The sequence below is a fragment of the Indicator indicator genome, chromosome 10 (genome assembly GCF_027791375.1).
Source record: "Indicator indicator isolate 239-I01 chromosome 10, UM_Iind_1.1, whole genome shotgun sequence".
NCBI classification, from domain to species: domain Eukaryota; kingdom Metazoa; phylum Chordata; class Aves; order Piciformes; family Indicatoridae; genus Indicator; species Indicator indicator.
Genome location: NC_072019.1, coordinates 34,835,076 through 34,852,416, shown reverse-complemented (window position 1 = coordinate 34,852,416; position 17,341 = coordinate 34,835,076).

Genomic DNA, 17,341 nt, shown 5'->3' with positions numbered 1-17,341 from the left:
ACCTCATCAGCATTGAACCTTTCATGCTTCTCAAGTGTTTGGAAGCTTCATCCATTATACTCAAGTACTACCTGCACTGGAACAATCTGAATCAATAAAAATGCTTGGCTAAACAGCCTCAGAATCTTGTATTAAGGCTATCTCAGTATTAGTGAGTCACACAAAACAGCCACTTCATCTGTGATGCATTTTCCACTAGATATCACTTAATCTCTAGAAAACAAAAAGCCCTGCTAGCCCCTCTCCTTGTGTGGGTCATAGAATCATAGAAGTGGTAGAGTTGGAAGGGACCTCAAGGATCATCCAGTTCCAAACCCCCTGCCATGGGCAGGGATGCTTCACACTACATCAGGTTACTCACAGCCACATCCAGCCTGGCTGCAAAAACCTCCAGGGATGAGGCTTCCACCACCTCCCTGGGCAGCCTGTGCCAGTGTCTCACCACCCTCATGGTGTAAAACTTCTTTTTAACATCCAATCTGAATCTACCCATTTCTAGTTTTTTTCCATTGCCCCCAGTCCTGTCACTACCTGACACCCTAAAAAGTCCCTCCCCAGCTTTCTTGTAGCCCCCTTCAGATGCTGGAAGGCCACAATAAGGTCTCCTTGGAGCCTTCTCTTCTCCAGACTCAACAGCCCCAACTCTCTCAGTCTGTCTGGGTAGGAAAGGATCTCCAACCCTCAGATCATCCTTGTGGCCCTTCTCTGGACACCTTCCAGCACCTCCAGATCCTTCTTGTAATAGGGGCTCCAGAACTGGACACAGTGCTCCTGGTGGGGTCTCACCAGAGTGGTGTAGAGGGGGAGAATTACCTCCCTCAACCTGCTGGCTATGCTTCTCTTGCTGCAGCCCAGGCTCTGGTTGGCTTTCTGGGCTGCAAATGCTCACTGGTGGCTAATGTTGAGCTTCTCATCCACCAGCACCCCCAGGTCCTTTGGTCTGTCTGGGTCAGTTTGGAGTCATTCCATGCTGAATACCTGTCCTTATATTGTCCAGTTTAAATTTCCACCATGGCTTATATTGTTAGGAGTACAAAAGCAGGTGGCATTTTCATCCTTTCCAACAGCAAACTCACACTGGTTATAGCCTTCAAAACGAAGCATCACTTCCTGTCTGTGCTGGTTAAACCTTTCACTTCTCTGTATTCCAGACACTGGCCTAGAGGCTCTAAAAGCCCTGTGTCTGCACCTGTGTGAGCTTGAGCAAGAGCCCTGGACTTTAATTACTTCTTGGTTTATTCTTTTTCTCTCCCTCTGGCACCCACTTTAACTTAGGAGCCCAAGCTTCAGCAGCACACACCACTTACTCAATTACAATGTTTGTCTTTCTCTTCCCCCTCCCTCCTTCCCCTATCTTTACGATCTCTTGGCTGATTTCTGCCACAGCTACAAAAGTAAGCCTCAGAGGGAATGAAGTTCTTACAAGTGCTGTGGCAACCCATTGCCAGACAGAGACACAGCACTGCAGCCCCCTGGTACACACTGAGCGTGGCAGCAGTCGGGTTGTTCATCAGTGCCTGCTTTGGCTGCCTGGGCAGTGTGCAGGCACCACCACCTGTTACCTACCCCACTGTGGCAGCTTTAGGCTGTGCGTAGGAAAATTTTCCACAGATTGAGTAGAAAAGTGGTAGCATGTAAATAAATTACCACTGGATATAAAAGGGAAAATAATGATAAGGTCTAAATAATCCCATTGGGCTGATTACTAACGTAGAGTTAGTTGTGTAAACTAACTTTGGCTCTTTTGGGCTTCTTTGCTCTAGCAGATACCAGCTGGTGCTTCTGCTGGCTTGCTGGCCTTGTTCTTTGTTGTAGCTAAGTACTAACGGCTACTCTCTGCTCTTCTCTTTTACCTTGCACAGGGGGAGAAGGGAGTGGAGAAGGGGAAGCTGTTCGTAACCCCCTGGTTTTGTCCAGGAGGGTTCCTGTGTTGTTTATAAATTGTAAATACCTGTAAATGTTGTATATTTTGTACAGATTCTTTGCATTCCATATTCCTAGATTTTTAGTTTTGCTTGTAAATAGAGCTCAAATTGCTTCCATCTGAGCTAGTCAGGCAATTTTATTTTGGGGGGTAATTTCAACCCACCACACCCACATAAGCTGCTTCAGCCTCGGAGCACTGCAGGGAATGCAGGGGCCATCGTGGATGTGGCAGACCAAGGGTTACTACAAGGAGGAGATCAAACAGTGAAGACACAAACCCGTGTGCAAACCAGGGCTGATTTTCCAATCCTCACAGGACAGCTTTGCAAGGGCTGTTGTTTCGATTCAGTATTTGAGACTGGGATATGATAAGGAGGTAATCTGAAAGCCTCTACTAAGCAAGAAGTCACATTACAGGATTTAGCAGTCCTTGTTAACAAGAAAACAAGGCACATTGGGATCATTTAATTCTTAGTGTTTATTTTGCTACTCCTCTGGATTTGGAAGCCCTGGAAATGCTCAAGCACCTTTTTGATTGCATTTCTGGTCTGGCCAGAGGCTGGCAATGCCTTTAGTGAATCCCTGTGGGGCTCGAGGATTTGTGAGCGTTCCAGATGAACATGTCTGTGCTCAGGAACAAAAAGCCTGCCAGGATGTGCAAATGGGAGAAACAGGTTCTTGTTCAACTCTTTAGCTCACTTGCTGAGTGGCATTTAGCCTGCCTGATCTTTCTCTCCAAGTACAAGTAGTTATATCTACACCATGAGTAAGTATTGCATGAGACCTTACAAAGGTCTGGAGCCCCTATTACAAGAAGGACCTGGAGGTGCTGGAACGTATCCAGAGAAGGGCCACGAGGATGATCTGAGGGCTGGAGATCCTTTCCTATCCAGACAGACTGAGAGAGTTGGGGCTGTTGAGTCTGGAGAAGAGAAGGCTCCAAGGAGACCTTATTGTGGCCTTCCAGTATCTGAAGGGGGCTACAAGAAAGCTGGGGAGGGACTTTTGAGGGTGTGAGGAAGTGATAGGACTGGGGGGAATAGAGCAAAACTAGAAATGGGTAGATTCAGATTGGATGTTAGGAAGAAATTCTTCCCCATGAGGGTGGTGAGACACTGGAACAGGCTGCCCAGGCAGATGGTGGAAGCCTCACCCCTGGAGGTTTTTAAGGCCAGGCTGGATGTGACTCTGAGCAACCTGATGTAGTGTGAGGTGTCCCTACCCATGGCAGGGGGGTTGGAACTAGTCAATCCGAGATGATTCTTGAGGTACCTTCCAACCCTAACAATTCTATGAAGGTCTGTGAAACTGCTTTGAGAGTTTCCTATGAAAAGTGTTACTATCATTTGGAAGACAGGAAATCATCATCGAAATATGTGCTTTTTGCTTCACTGAAACAAAAGACCTTTGATAGGAGCTTGAAAAATTAGCTCCATCTATAGAACTTCATCTTCTTCACATTCTAAGATACCAGCATTTGGCATTTGAAGGTCTAAAAGTACTTTCCAAATCATTGAAACCTGTTAGTCCCTCCTGGGAGGTTTAGGCAATCTGCTCCATGATGCTCATAAAAATGCCTTTAAGAGTTTGCATTCAGAATCATAGAAGTCCTAATTTCACATCCTGTCACCTGTATATTGGGACACCACTTAGCTGTGACATGATTTAGTTTCCTCATTCATATAGAAGTTTCTTTCAAAGGTGATAGCACTCCCAGAATAATGCTGGAACTGTGCCAGATGGTGGTGGAAGAGGGAAGTGAGATTCTCATTGTTTGGATAGAAGTCATAATTCAGATCACTTTGGTCTAAAAAAGTCTGCTTCCAGTATGATACCTTGGTGAGGAAGGAGGGACCAGCATATCTCACAGCTCTTAGAAGGAAGTTTCTGAGTTGTTGATAGCTCTTTCTAAAAACTTCACGTGTGGCACCAACGTTATCTGTGCTTCACAGCCAATGGAAAGCACGATGGTGCAGAACAGCTGATTTTTACACTGACCTTCTCCAAAACCAGACCAGATACAGGCCTGCAGAGAGCTTACAAGCTCATGAGGTAGGTCTACATAAGTATCAGCCTCAGGCATTTATGTGTGGGCTTCAGTGAATGTACTCAGTGCTTAGTGCACTTACTCGCAGAGGCAAGACTTGTTCCATATGCTGGCACCAGACACTTCAGAAAGGAATTCCACCAGCAAACAGTAGCACAGAGGATGGTTTGTGGAGGATTTTTGAATGACTGGTTTTGTGAACAGAAACCCACTCCCTCCAACGTCAACACTTCAGATGCAAGGAAAATTCTAAGAACAAAACAACTTCAGACGTGCTGGAAGGTGTCCAGAGAAGGGCCACAAGGATGATCTGAGGGCTGGAGCTCCTCTCCTATGAGGACAGACTGAGAGAGTTGGGGTTGTTCAGTCTGGAGAAGAGAAGGCTCCGAGCAGACCTTATTGTGGCCTTCCAGTATCTGAAGGGGGCTACAAAAAAGCTGGGGAGGGACTTTTTAGAGTGTCAGGTAGTGATAGGACTGGGGGGAATGGAGCAAAACTAGAAACGGGTAGATTCAGATTGGATGTTAGGAAGAAATTCTTCCCCATGAGGGTGGTGAGACACTGGCACAGGTTGCCCAGGGAGGTGGTGGAAACCTCATCCCTGGAGGTTTTTGCAGCCAGGCTGGATGTGGCTGTGAGCAACCTGCTGTAGTGTGAGGTGTCCCTGGGCATGGCAGGGGGTTTGGAACTGGATGATCCTTGAGGTCCCTTCCAACTCTACCACTTCTATGATTCTATGACCCACACAAGGAGAGGGGCTAGCAGGGCTTTTTGTTTTCTAGAGATTAAGTGATATCTAGTGGAAAATGCATCACAGATGAAGTGGCTGTTTTCTGTGACTCACTAAGATAGCCTAACAATTCTGTGATTCAGAGAAATCAAAGGACTACAATTAAAACTTGACTGAATTTTCATTATACATAGTGCAAAATCAAACCATTTCCAGTTGAAAAATCCTATCAACATGGGTGTTATTAATTAGCCCATTATTAAGTGCTGAAGTGGTATCCTTTGATGTGAGACTTTGTTCTCTTGTTTCTTCCAACAGAACTATACTCTATAGCCAAAAGAGCTGCCAGATTTCCTTTTTTTACAGATCCACTATCCAAATAAATCAGTTTGTTGTTGTTCTTACCTCCGATGAATGGACACACACTTTATACACAAAACCAATCTAAGCCTTTTAAAATCATTTTCTAATCTGTGATGTCTTGTAACAATGAGCCCCATGTGCTAAACATGGTACTTGAGAAGTATTTTCTTTCATCAGCTGCAAATCCTCCACTGCACAGTTTAATTGAATACCCTCTTTCTCTCATACAGGAACAATCAATTTTACTCTGTATAATTCTCTGATGTGTTTATTTCTGCTGGGTTCCTCCTGATTCATCTTTGTTCTGCAAAACAGAACATTTCCATTTCTCTTTATCTCACAAATTTCCCTGCATCTTGATACAGTGTCATTTTTAACTTTTAGAGCCTTCTAGGCAGGCTGAAGCCTATGGCCAGCACTGAGAGGGCCATGTCACCTGGCTGGAGAAGTACTAGCACAGCCTCAGTGTTACTGCCCTCTCTTTTGCAGGACAACAGTTAAGCAGCAACAGGCAGAGTTATCCACCTGTGTACCAGAGTAGCTGAGAGAAGTGCACCTCCCGAGAGGTGATTCTGCCACTTTACTCTGGTGAGACCTCACCTGCAGTACTGTGTACAGCTCTGGTGCCCTCAAGATAGGAAGGACATGGACCTGATGGAGACGGTCCAGAGGAGGGCCATAAAAACGATCGGGGGGTTGGAGCAGCTCTGCTATGAGGACAGGCTGAGGGAGCTGGGGGTGTTCAGCCTGGAGAAGAAGAGGCTCCAGGGAGACCTAAGAGCAGCCTGCCAGTACCTACAAGAAGGCTGGAGAGAGACTGTTTGCAAAGGCCTGCAGTGACAGGACGAGGGACAATGGCTTCAAACTAGAGAAGAGCAGATTTAGATTGGATATCAGGAAGAAGTTCTTGACAGTGGGAGTGGTGGAACACTGGAAGAGGTTGCGCAGGGAGGTGGTTGAGGCTCCTTCCCTGGAGATATTCAAGGTGAGGCTTGATGAGGCCCTGGGCAACCTGATCTAGTTGGGGATGTCCCTGCTGACTGCAGGGAGGTCAGACTGGATGACCTTTGGAGGTGCCTTCCAGCCTGGACCATTCTGTGATTGTACAAAAACCAGGGATTCTTCTTCTGTGGTCAATCCTGAGAGTCAATGCATCCTTCTGGAACAGCCCTGAACAGCTTTCATTTACTTTTGCCAAAAACATTCCACATTCTGTAAATTCACCTTAAACATAAGGGGGGGTGGGGGAAATAAAAATCTCTACTGTGAGGGTGGCCAAACACTGTTACAGTTTGCCCACAGAGGTTGCAGAATCTCAGCCCTTGAAGATAGTAAGAAGCCTACTGGACGTGGTCCAGGGCAATCTGCCTTAGCTGACCTCACTTGAGCAGAGGTTCAGAGACCTCCAGAGATACCTTCCCACCTCTGCTGTTCTGTGAGTATGTGAAAGGCACCTAAGAATAAATCAAAGACCAAGATGGGAACATAAAGTAAACAGATGAAGGTCAGAAACAGCTACTCCTGGCTTCTTGTAGAGCTTGTGCTGTAAGAGCAGCACCAAGCAGTGATGCATCCATTCTGTGTGCTTCACAGACATCAGTGCAGAGCACTGGGCCCTGACAGGGAGTACTGCAGGATAATTTTTCCTCCATACCTTCCTTCATCACCCATTCCTCCAGACCTAAAGGTCTGTGAACCTGCCAATCTCAGTAGGAGAAGGGAGGACACGGGGAGAAGGACTCCAGTGAGGCCTGGGGCATAGGAAGGCAGAGAATGAGGGTCTGGCTGAAGCAGCGAGGGCACACATCTTGCATGAAGCTCATAGCTTCTTGCTGAGGTAGAAAATACGTTTCAGAAAAGGTTTTCAGCCCAAATGTGGAGTTGTCAAGATGACTACAGACATGCAGTTGCATATTTCCAGTGTGGCTGGTTTCATTGTTCAAGGCTTGCTTGGAGTATGCAAGCAAGCATAAGTATAAACTTTAATCTAGACTACCTTTGTATTTCTTTCAATGCTTCCATAAAGGGTTTCATCCAATCTACCTATGAATGGCCTCTAGGTCTGTCTGGATTCAAAGGAAGAGTTGGGTCTGCTTTAGAACGGACAAGAATTGAAACTTACTTGACAGGAAGTAGGAGATGGAGCTGGCTCATTGTTATCTGAAGCATTTCCTTTCTTTGTTGTGCTGGAGATAAAGGAACAACTGCTATCCATGGATACACTTGGAGGCTCCAGCTCTGGTTCATGATTTTTTTTTTTTTTTGTGACTAAATCCTCCAACACATGACAGAGTCAAACTCCAGCAATGGGGATTTTATTGTTGAAGGGATCCATCAGGCACCACTTTTACAACACTGTCTTGGGTTATCTGCTGCTGTCACGATAATCTTTTCCACCCTAATTCTCCTTAATGACAGAGGGTGAGTGGGCATCAAACCCACCAGCCTTTCTACACACAGCTTTTTGTAGCCAAGTCTTTTAAAGGAGGAAGGCTCCCACAGCTGTGCTGCAGAGCAGGTACATCTTCCTCTCCTTTGGAACAGTTCAGGTCCTGGGCTGCAGCAAGAGAAGTGTGGCCAGCAGGTCAAGGGAGGTGATTCTCCCCCTGTACTCTGCTCTGGTGAGACACCACCTGGAGTACTGCATCCAGTTGTGGAGCCCCTATTACAAGAAGGATATGGACATGCTGGAAGGTGTCCAGAGAAGGGCCACAAGGATGAGCAGAGGGCTGGAGCTCCTCTCCTATGAGGACAGACTGAGAGAGTTGTGGCTGTTCAGTCTGGAGAAAAGAAGGCTCCGAGGTGAACTTCTTGTGGCCTTCCAGTATCTAAAGGGTGCCTACAGGAAAGCTGGGGAGGGACTTTTTAGGATATCAGGTAGTGACAGGACTAGGGGGAATGGAACAAAGCTGAAAGGGGGGAGATTCAGACTGGAAGTGAGGAAGAAGTTCTTCCCCAAGAGAGTAGTGAGAGCCTGGAATGGGTTGCCCAGGGAGGTGGTTGAGGCCCCATCCCTGGAGGTGTTTAAGGCCAGGCTGGATGAGGCTCTGGCCAGCCTGATGTAGTGTGAGGTGTCCCTGCCCATGGCAGGGGGATTGGAACTGGATGATCCTTGTGGTCCCTTCCAACCCTGACTGATTCTATGATTCTATGTTTGCTCAAGTTCAACCACACTGGAAAGAGACAACAACTGATGACTGCTATAGGAGAAAGCTGCCAGTGACTGCCAGTACCAAGGGCATGGCAGAGAGAAAGCAGCCACTCAAACTGCTTTTAGTTAGCCACTTGGAGATCTAAGACTTCTTTGTACAGTTATCACTGTCCTGTCAGCACTGCCATGAGGGATGCATGCCCACACCTCAGGGGAAAGGTGTGATGGAGGGCAGGTAGAGAAGGATGTGGTTAAAACCCAGGGGCTCCTCCTGCTTGCATTGGTTCTTCCAGCAGGAAGGCTGTTCACACACACAGACATTTAAGTACACCCTGAAGTATTTGAGGCATTAAGGAAACCCCAAAGCATCTTGTTCATTTCAATTGCTCCTCCACCCACATTCCTCACTGAATTAAAGGATATCCTACATGTTCTTTTGTTTCACTTATTCCCCAAAGATCATTTCATCACACACCAAGCAAGGATCTTCAGCATCGCCCTAGGAACGTCTCAGCCATGGCATCCAGCAGTATGATGTTGCTGGCACAAGGGGTGTTATTACAGGACTGAAAAGATGAATAGATGGCACATGGCCCCTGGGTAGTACAGCAGAAAACAGACATCAAAGGAACCTGGCTCAAAGTGCAGTGAGGGTCACCAGCTTCTGGCAAGCGCCACTCATCTCTGAACAGTAATGCTGTCGGGCTGCGCCACAGACACCTCCACCCCAGGTTAGCTTCTCCAGTATCAGCATTCCCATTTCAACACTTGCCCTTGCTTTCACACACACAGGATCACACAGGATGTTAGGGGTTGGAAGGGACCTCCGGAGATCATTGAGTCCAACCCCCCTGCCAGAGCAGGACCAGAGAATCCAGCACAGGTCACACAGGATGTGTCTTGAAAGTCTCCAGAGGAGACTCCACAACCTCTCTGGGCAGCCTGTTCAGTGCTCTGGGACCCTCCCATTGAAGAAGTTCCTCCTCATGTTGAGGTGGAACCTCCTGTGCTGGAGTTTACATCCACTGCCCCTTGTCCTATCCCAGGGTGCAAGTGAGCAGAACCTGTCCCCTCTCTCCTGACCCCTAGCCCTCAGATATTTATAAACATTTATCAAATCCCCTCTCAGTCTTCTCCTCTTCAGAATAAACACCCCCACAGCTCTCAGCCTCTCCTCATCAGGCAGTGCTTCAGGCCCTTCAGCATCCTTGTAGTCCTTCATTGGACTCTCCAGTAGATTCCTGTCCCTCTTGAACTGGGGAGCCCAGAACTGGATGCAATATTCCAGGTGAGGTCTCACCAGGGCAGAGTAGAGGGGGAGGAGAACCTCCCTGGCTCTGCTAGACACACTCCTCTGAATGCACCCCAGGCTCCCATTGGTCTTCTTGGCCACAAGGGCACATTGCTGTCCCATGCAGAACTTGTTGTCCACCAGCACTCCCAGGTCCTTCTCCACAGGGCTGCTCTCCAGCAGATCACCTCCCAGCCTGTCCTGCTGCAGTTTCTTCTTCCTGCCCAGATGCAGGACTCTTATCCTTATTGAACCTCATTAGGTTCCTCCCTGCCCAGCTCTCAGTCTGTCCAGGTCTCACTGCTTTCTCCAGTCTTTTCTCACAGATCCAACAGGATTGCCCTAGAAACCCTGCAGCTCTCTGAACATGTGAATCTCTCACAGGACATGTAGGTTGCCACATATTGCACGTCATCCTCACAGACCCCAACAGGATGACAGGCCACAGTCTGTCATTGACAGACAAATTTCACAGGAAATTTTTAACATTTCTATTTCCTCTTTCCACCAAGAACTGGCTGGAATTTATTTTCTTGAAGCTATTTTGAACCACAAGCAACAATTCTTGAGTAGGCATTGAGGAAGGAGAAGCACATTTACCAGCATGATGTTACCACCTGAATTATTATGCTGAGTTAGGGGAGAAAAAAAAAATATTAGATTGTAAAGCAGCGTGGCCAAAATTACCACAGCATTTAATTCCAACCTGCTTTCGTGACAGGCTGTCAGCTAATTAAGAGTGTCAAAATGCTGAAGGGCCTCCAGCTTCTAGATGCTTTGCAAATGACATGGAAGTCATCTTTCCAAACAGCAGCAGCTCAACTGGAAATGTCAAACCCACAGCCAAGCACCTTGAGAAATGAGGCAGCCAGCTGAGCTCACATGAAACTCAAGGAGGAACTTCTTCACCGGGAGGGTCCCAGAGCACTGGAACAGGCTGCCCAGAGAGGTTGTGGAGTCTCCTTCTCTGGAGACTTTCCAGACCCATCTGGATACATTCCTGTGTGACCTGTGCTGGATTCTATGGTCCTGCTCTGGCAGGGGGGTTGGACTCAATGATCTCCAGAGGTCCCTTCCAACCCCTAACATCCTGTGAAAGTCCCCAAACCACCAATTCACTGGGGCAGACACTTATACCCCATTCCATTTGCTCTCTAAAGACCAGGTTCACGTGGTGATTTCTTTCGTGCATTCAAAACTAGTTTTTCTGAAACTGATGTAATTTTGAAAGTGTTACAAACCAAGAGCTTGAAGTGACTGGGGTCTGGGCAGCTATGCCATGGCCTGCCTCCAGCACTGCCACCTTCCCTCCACAGTGCCACAGCACAGGCAACTGGCAAGCTGGAAAAGCCTTAGAGAAAGGTTTGGAGTTTTCCTTCAGAAATTAATCACAGAATGTTAGGGGCCAGAGCAGATCACACAGGAACACATCCAGGCAGGTCTTGAATATCTCCAGAGAGGGAGACTCCACAACCCCCCTGGGCAGCCTCTTCCAGTCTTCTGTCATCCTCACAGGGGAAATTTTTTTTCCTCCTGTTTCCATGGAACTTCCTATGCCTCAGCTTCCACCATTGCCCCTTGTGCTGGCATTGGGCATCACCCAGCAGAGCCTGGCTCCAGCCTCTGGGCATTCACCCTGCACATCTTTATCAACAGCAATGAGGTCACCTCTCAGGCTCCTCCTCTCCAAGCTAAGGAGCTCTCAGCTCCCTCAGTCTCTCCTCATAAGGAAAATGTTTCACTCCCTTCCTCATCTTTGTGGCTCTGCAATGGACTCTCTCAAGCAGTTAGTTCCCTGAGGTCCTTCCTGAACTGAGGGTCCCAGAACTGGACACAATATTGCAGATGCAGCCTCACCAGGGCAGAGTAGAGAGGGAGGAGAACCTCTCTGACCTACTAACCACAGCCCTTCTAATCCCCCCCAGGATGCCATTGGCCTTCTTGGCCACAAGAGCACATTGCTGGCTCATGGTCATCCTTCCATCCACTAGGACCCCCAGGTCCTTTTCCCCTTCACTGCTCTCCAGTAGGTCAGTCCCCAACCTATCCTGCTCCATGGGGTTGTTCTTTCCCAGGTGCAAGACTCTACCCTTGCCCTTGTTGAATTTCATTCCATTCCTCCCTGCCCAGCTCTCAGCCTGTCTAAGCCTGGCTGACTGGCAGCACAACCCTCCTGTGTCAGCCACTCCTCCCAGTTCTGTGTCCTCAGCAAACTTGCTGGCAGTGCTCCCTGTGCCCTCATCCAGCTCATTGATGAATACATTGAATGGAACTGGTCCCAGTACTGACCCCTGAGGGACTCCACTAGACACAGGCCTCCAACTAGACTCTGTCCCATTGACCACAGCTCTGACTTCTTTCCTTCAACCAGTTCCCATCCACCTCACTCCCCGATCATCCAGAGCACACTGCCTCAGTTTAGCTGCAAGGATGCTGTGGGAGACAGTGTCAAATGCTTGACTGAAATCAAGATAAACCACATCCTCTTCTCTACCATTGTCAATCCAGCTGGTTATGTCCTCATAAAAGGCTATCAGGTTGGTCAGACATGACTTCCCTTTGGTAAAACCATGTTGACTGATTCTGGAGTAGTGCACAAGACACTAGAGAAAACTTTCTGTGGAGGGAATGATGTTTGAATAACTCTGGAAAATGATGGGATGGGTCTACCTGTTTTATTACACCTGGCACCAAAGCCCTTACTGTCCTTGTAGGGCAGCCTGCCCAAATGAATGACTGTGTGTAAATTCCACAAGATGATGATTTTGTATAAATTATAGCAAAGCAAAAGAAGAATGTACTGCAAGGCAGACTAGATAGGAAACTCATGCCTCGGCCAACCATCACAGCATCAGAACAGTGCACAAATGCACAATTAATCCAAATACCTTGAAATTAAAATGAAAACAGCACAGCCTTTCTCTGGTAACAAGGTGGTCCTTTCATCTGACAGCCAGAAATAAGAGTTCAGAGGTGTGGTGTTTCCCCCTCCCCTACAAAAGCAAGTGCTCACCACTTAAACTCATGAGCAAACGTCTCCCCCTATGGTGTGCAAAGAGCTGAGCACCCTCAGAACGAAATAATCCTGACTTTGGGCTGCAGAGAGGAGCCAAGGGAAAAGCCCAGCCAGAACTTGATCATAGAATGGGCTGGGACAGAAGGGACCTCCAAAGGTCATCTAGCCCAACCCCCTCCCCGCAGTCAGCAGGGACATTCACAACTAGATCAGGCTGCCCAGGGCCTCATCCAGCCTCACCTTGAATATCTCCAGGGAAGAGGCCTCAGCCACCTTCCCGGGCAGCATGTTCCAGTGTTCCACCACCCTCAGAGTACAGAACTTGATCCTAACACCCAGTCTAAATCTGCTCTTCTCTAGTTTGAAGCCATTGCCCCTTGTCCTGTCACTGCAGGCCTTTGCAAACAGTCTCTCTCAAGAGCTCTTGCAGGCCCCCTTCAGGTACTGGCAGGCTGCTATTAGGTCTCCCTGGAGCCTCCTCTTCTCCAGGCTGAACATCCCCAGCTCCCTCAGCCTGTCCTCATAGCAGAGCTGCTCCAATCCCCTGATTATTTTCATGGCTCTCCTCTGGACCCTCTCCATCAGGTCCATGTCCTTCCTATCTTAAGGGCTCCAGAGCTGCACACAGTACTCCAGATGAGGTCTCAGCAGAGCAGAGTAAAGTGGCAGAATCACTTCTCTGGACCTGCTGGCAGCACATCTTTGGATGCAGCCCAGGCTGTGATTTGCCTTCTGTGCTGCAAGCTCACACTGCCTGCTCCTGTCCAGCTTCTCATCCATCAGCACCCCCGAGTCCTTTCCTCAGGGCTCCTTTCTAACACCTCATCCCTAGGCTGTATTGATAGTGAGGATAGTTGATGTGGTCTGGCAACATGGAAATGCCCAGCTCAGGGAGAGCACTTGGACTAAGAAGGATAAGGCTGCAAGGAATCAAGCTGAGAAGTCAGAGCTGTGACAAGCTCATGGCTTTGTGACTGTGACAATGTCCAGCTGACTAACAAATTAGGGGTTGGAAAAGAAGATAAGAGACTGAATTACAAGATTGTTTAGGTGTGGGACTAAAGGCAGTTTGTTAGGGCTGTGACTTGTGCAATAGGCAAAGGACTTCAAACACCAGAAAGAGATGACTGAGCTTCCTAAGCAGGGCTCAAAGTGCTCTTTGCTGCTAAAGCCTTTGATCAAGAAACTATTTGAGCTTGGTAAAAATGCCATTTAGTAAGACAGGCCATGAAAATGAAAGGTGACCAGCACACAGGAATGGGTCACCTTGCCAGGTCAATGAATGTCTTGATGCAATGCTCAGGGAATGCTGATTGGTCAACAATTTCATGTCTGTTTCAAAGGGAGGATGTGTTGGATGTGTCCTGTCAGCATTGTCCTCTCCTGCTCTTTTGGTAAGGAGCTAGGTAGGTGGCAGTGAGTTGTATTCACAACCACTGAAAACCAGTAGACATTGACCTGACTGCCTGAAAGGAGAACCTGCACAGGGAGAGGGCCATCTCCTAGTATCTGGCTTCAGAGAAACAAGTCTGACAAGGAGTTAATACCCAGCACTGCCCATTACACAATATGATGATGCAACATTAATTGCATGCTGGTCTCTCCAGGTCTCTCTTACCTGCAGTGTTTAGCAGACAATCCTGGAGATGCAAGCACCAGCCCAACACTGGCTGCAATGGTACTGGCTGGCTACAGCCATTTCCATTCCTTCTTCATTTGGCACAGTGCAAAAGATCCCATCAGTGGCAGCTGCATTGGCTCAGCAAATGCCTCAGCTATCAGCCTGAGCTAGCCTCCTTATTCATGAAAGCAGACCTAAAATTCCCATTTGCCAGGTGTGTGCTGAACATGGACAGGAAGAGTTCAGAATCCTGCAGGCATTGACATCTAGACCCTGAATCAGAGAAAAATCAAGTGAAAAAAAGCAGCAGCAGCAGCAGCCGCCTGACCTTACGTAAAGAGGAATACCAGGCCCTGCTTATTCCAAGCAGGCTGTACCCTTTTCTCCCTCAGTTCATTTCTCTTTCACGACTACATGTGACGGGAAAAAAATCCCAAACTAAACAACACACACGTGCTTGTTTTGATCCTGTCCTTTACAAAACCAGCAGTGGTGGCAAACAGGGAACCCTCAGTCTGACCATCACAAACCCCACCACTAAAGCCCATGGAAGTGAACATGTAGAGAGCACAGGGTCATGAGCACGCACACTCCTGCTTGCCCTATGAACGTCATGGCTCTGCTTGAACCTTCCTGTTCTCCTGGCAGTGTGGCAATTCCCTGCTCAAGCAAAAGGACATTGCTTCACTGGGTGTAATTAAGCCTGTAAAGAAAAATCCTCGGGCTTATTTCTACCTTGCTAAATCACATGATTGAGACTGTGGAGTGCTGTGAGTCACAGCACTTGGGAAGCCCTGACCAGCTAGCTTCCTCAACATCTGCGAGACGAAAGTTATTCAGGTTTGTAACTCAGAAGTCAGTCAGCTGAACTGCCAGAACCCCTGCAAAACAATTCTGACTAAGAGACAGGATTAAGCACAACATCAGCCAACAGAGCAGGGCACAGTAAACAGCAGCACAGCCAGTAGGGAGCTGCTTTCCTGAGGAGGGGCGGGGGGGAATAGTAAAAGAGTACAAAGCTCTGGGGCTTCTTTGACATCTGCTCTTTATCTTGATTTTACCAAATCAGAGAGACACCATGGGTATAAAACCTACAGGTGCCTTTTATGTAGCAGAATTACTTAACTATGGTGGTAGTAACTGTTAAAGCTTGGGTTTGCTGTGCAAGTTGACACTGCATCTCATATCACCCACATGCACTGCTTAAGTACACAAAAGACCAATTAAGGACAAGTATTTAGTTGCCTGTCTCTTACCTTCACTTATCTCAGACATCACACAGAAGGGCAGCAGTTGAACCAATGCACATATTAATAAAAATTATTTGTCACTATATTTATTCAATGCAAGTGAAATCTTCTTTTGAGTAGCTACTTGTTCATTTGTTCCTTGCTGACAATTCCTGACCCATCCTGAACCTGAGGGCTCAAGCAGTTTGGGAGTGTGAGCATCCTGCGATGTCAGGCAGCCCACACTGTGCCTCTAAGAAATTCTAACACTCACTACAGCCACAGAGAAAGGAAATGACAAAACCAGCAGTCACACAGGTACTTGGTATACATGCTTGATGCTGGTCCTGTGAGCCAGCTAAACCTTTCTCTGTAGCTTCCTTCAAACTCCTGCTGTGGCTGTGCCTGTGCAGGTTAAACCCATTAAAGGTATATGCATTTCTCATGGAAGAGTTTCCATCAGTCAAGGTGCTAATGCCATGCCTCTGCTTGCTCATTCCAAGGAGTCACCAAGTTCTGACTGACCCAGCCTGCACTACAAAAATCCTCCTCTGTAACCTACCAAACCACCAGGCTACATCCGACAGCACTAGAAACAATACCCAGATGATGCCTTCAAATTGGAATAGAGCCTTGAGAAGAGACAGAGGGGACGGAGCATTTCTATGGAAAACTCATTTCAAGATTCTCAGAAGTGAGATGGAAAAAATCACCATGTAATGGGATGAACTATTACAATTTCAGGGCTGGAAGTGGCCAGCCTGACTTCACAGAGCACTCTGCCAAGAGAAGCAATCCTGCAACTCAAAGGGCAGCAGAAGAGATGGAGGCAACAATGTCCCCGTGTTAATCATTTACACTGCTGCACACGTCATGTGGCTAAGAGAAAGGTGATGTAGAAAGAACTAGGAAAGGCAACACATTCCCTATTGTTCAGAAAACTGACATCACCTCTGTGGCAAAACAGACCTCTCAGACAAACACCCAAATACCCAGCAGCAGATTATGAGAAAACCTGGTGTCTTGCATCAAGCTAAGGAAGCAGGCTGTGGGAAATTTCAGACAGACAGGAGAAGAAATCCTCAAAGTAAAAACTATTTTAGTTCCTATTTGCTTTCTCTCAGAAGCATGCAAAAATGCAAGCCATTGCTAACTGCAACTGCCAATCACACAGAGCAGAGTCCCCAGCATCAGTTCAAAATGAACAGAGCAGAAATTTCAGTTGCATCATTCCCTGGAGCCTGCAAAAATGCTCTAAGCAAGGTACAGCTGCTTTCAATTAAACACTAGAGTGCCAGAAAACATCTGAAGCCAGATCTTGTCACAAAAATGGCAATTCCCTATTAAAAGATCTCAGTAGTTTTTCAGCATTCAAGAACCTGCAAATGAATCAAAACTTCAACAGCTTCCCCCCCAAAATAACTGTTCACCTGAGAAGAGACATGCAGAATGGGCTCCTGGGGGAGGGCTGAATGTGGGTGCTGTGCAGCTGCAGCATGGTAGGATGGCTGGGCAGAGGGTGGTGTGCTGGCATCACACACTGTAGCTCATCAACTCAGGGTGCAGGCAAAGCCCATGTCTCACAAGACATAGTGAACCATGCTGAGCCTGTTTCACAACTCAAAACAACCTGCAGGTTACAGTCTCTGACTCAAGGCATCGCTATGGAAATGCTTCCCTTCTTCCCAAGCTCTGCGTGGCCCTGGCAGCAGCAGCACAAGTTCCCCCACACTGCCTTGCCAAGACAAGCCTCAGAAGCAGGGCAAGCAGCAGCAGAGGTTCATTCAGTGGGAGGCTGCTGTGAGTGATGGTCATCCTGCCCAGAAGGGCCACGTGGAAGTGCTGTCCTTGAAAAGGGAGCTCAGCCTTCCTTGCACAGCAATTTAAAGCTAGCTGCAAGGCAAAGGCATCCACGGTGGGCCCCGGAGACACAGCTCCCTCTGCAGGCACCCACTCACAGAATGAGC